At 34.6% G+C, this 2,952-nt stretch overlaps 1 long non-coding RNA gene across 1 annotated transcript; it reads left to right on the forward strand.

The window, feature by feature from the left end:
* Window positions 1–334: 334 nt before the first annotated feature.
* LOC134198705 (uncharacterized) lies at window positions 335–1,704 on the forward strand. Its single transcript, XR_002431745.3, has 2 exons — window positions 335–675; window positions 1,480–1,704. It is a non-coding gene; the product is annotated as an uncharacterized LOC134198705 (long non-coding RNA).
* The last annotated feature ends 1,248 nt before the right edge of the window (window positions 1,705–2,952 follow it).

A 2,952-nucleotide genomic window follows, 5' to 3' on the forward strand; every position in this document is an offset into this window, starting at 1 on the left:
GGCTGGCAATTAATTGTAGTATCAAACGATTTTTTAAAAATATATGGGGTATTATTTTTAAATTCAGTCATTGCTGCTTTATCTTGGACGGCGCGTATTGCAACATATGCATTGCGACAGTATTAATGGTACGAATTTGGTCAAACCTGTATATGCGAACGACTCCTCAAACTTTTGCGCTTCACTTTAAACCACCCTCCGACTCTTTACTGACAAAACAATTCTATCTTACACTTCTAATAAGTCTGAACAAATTCTGCTTGGGATCAATTCGAAAAAATGGTCCTACGATATTAATGTTCAGAGCATTCAAGGATTCCTAAGGCAAGTAAGTAAGATTTACCTAGTTCCAAAATAGAATCGGAAACAGAAACCTAGAAAACTATATTAAACCTTTTTATGAAGCTGTCAAACTAATTTCACGATATTAACAACTTCAATTGACATTTGTGGTCCGTTAGTATTTTATTAGGTGTCTTTGGTTTATGTATAAGCTATTGAAAAATACCTTTTTTTTGTTTTTGAAATAAATATCTGTTCTGCGTATTTCATAAACAATGGTTAATTGTTTACGCATTCACATACAGTGAATCGTCTGAGACGGACGTGGTTACATATAGATAGTGTTCGGTAAAACAGTGTGGTAGAATAAAATGAAAATGCCTCTAGTGCAGCGTGAGTTTTTTTTATTACGTACTTATTTAAGTTTATCAGTATTACTAATACCTCGTAAATGCAACGGAGGTACTAAAAGTCTGAGCCCAAACGGGTATGTACTGATATATTATTTATAATGACCTAATTCTTCCGAGAAGCCATTAGTAAATCGAGACTTCATTTTAGTGTTTCAAGCTGGGTGTTGGCATTGTTGTGTCTATGGGATTCGGTAACCGTTTAAAATCATATATCATCATATGCCGTAAAGTTCTTATATAAAAAAACTGTCGAACCAAATTTTTTTTTTTTTAAATTCCTTTTTTTTATTGCTTCGATTATTGGACGAGCTTACCTACACTATTTTTAATTCAAACTTATTAAAATTTATTTTCTATTTTTTAGTTGGATTTTCTATAAAAGCGTTTTTTTAGTTCTTTTTAACTATTATTTATTTTTCATTTTTTAGTTGAATTTAAATTTTTCAATATTTTTTTAATATTGAACTGTCATCGGTTCTTAATAAGTATACCAAATTTCGAGTTAATCCGACGTTTTGAAGGGGGTCAAAATCATGTTCAAAGATTCCGTTACATACCATAACATTCATACGCCTGAAGCTAATAAAAGCGTATTCAAAATTTATGTCTGCCAGCGGGATTCGAACACCGTTGCTTCGCTAGATACGAATGCACCGGGCGTCTTATCCTTTAGGCCACGACGACGAATTTAAAAAATAAAGATTTTGTTCTGAACGATTTTGTAGATAATTTTAGATCAGTCCAACGGTTAACAGAATTCTCAAATTAAAAAGCTATATTTCAGATCAAGCCGATTTGTCTGGCGTAGACATAGCAGAAACTACTCAAAACCCGCCGCCATACAATAACCAGATGTAAACAGATTTATATCATGTCGTTCCCACTGTACCGACTCAACAGTTCATCACAGTTCAAGCGCCGCAAATGGGCCCTAAGCCTGCACGCTATACCTGCCCAAGCTGCAAAGCGTCCATCACGACCAGAGTAGAATATGTATCGGCGACGAAAACCCACCTGTGTGCTTTACTCCTTTGCTGTCTATGGTATGTGTTTTTTTTTTCGAAGTTATAATAGAATAATTGAGATAGGTATTGCTTTATTATGCAAAAAACTTTACCATATTTCGTATTCCATATTTAAGGCATAATATTCTGTGGATTTTATTATAATAAAAAAAAAAAAACTGTTCTAAAAAGTATCAAGTGTGAAATCCAGCGAACTTAAATATTAGAAGAATGTCCAAGTTTTTTTTAAATTAAAATTTACAATTTGTTAACCAGAAACAAACCGAAATAGGAATTAATTCATACACGTACATTTTTTATAAGTAATAAATATTTATGCTCTATACATACAGCTACAATTTAAAGAGTTCGAAAGATTAAGAGTAACATTGAATGTCTGAATTACGTACAATTGCATACAAACTTATGACTGAAATTAAGTTGGGCAGATGGTCTCACTGCTCACATGGTTTTAAACAGTCGCAGTTCGAAAATACTATACAGCATTAATGTCATTATTGACAACGAGTCATAAGATTGTAGTCTGCATTACAATTGGACGTTCAAATCGTAACGCCTGATTGCTTCGCGGGTGAAATACTGAAGATGGATGCGGAATTGGGCATTAAGGAGTTGTGTAGGAAAATAGTGGTCAGGTTGCTGTTGTAAAACTAGATGCGGATTCTATTAAAAGTCGGAGATAATTTAAATTTTGACTATTTTATTGGAGAAAATTCTAGCTTAAGATCGTTGGGTGTTTCACATTCAACGTTTCTTCTCATTAGGATCTATCTTCTTATTGTTTTATATATCTATTATAGGGAAGTCCCAGGATGTGGCTTATTATATGTATGATATTGTTACGCGCTGGGGTTCGGGATAAATAAAAAGTTTTTTTTTTTTTTATTGCCCTTTGTAGGCAGACGAGCATACGGCCCACCTGATGGTGGGCCGTATGCTCGTCTAAGTGGTTACCGTCGCTCATGGACTTCAGCAATGCCAGGGGCAGAGCCAAGCCGCTGCCTACCGAGTTATACCAAAGTACAACTTAAAACTGTATTCAACACTTAGAATACTTAAAACACTTCACAAACACTTTAATATTCTCAATTCGCTTCTTCCGCTTCACTTCAGGTGATCCGTTCACTGTTTCGGTTCGAGTAGTTCCTCCTAACTGACTGCCATTTATGCAACGCTTTCATAGCCGATACCACATCCCTAGAATTATCGAGAATATTCCACACATTTCGAGC

The sequence above is a fragment of the Bombyx mori genome, chromosome 13 (genome assembly GCF_030269925.1).
Source record: "Bombyx mori chromosome 13, ASM3026992v2".
NCBI classification, from domain to species: Eukaryota; Metazoa; Arthropoda; class Insecta; order Lepidoptera; family Bombycidae; genus Bombyx; species Bombyx mori.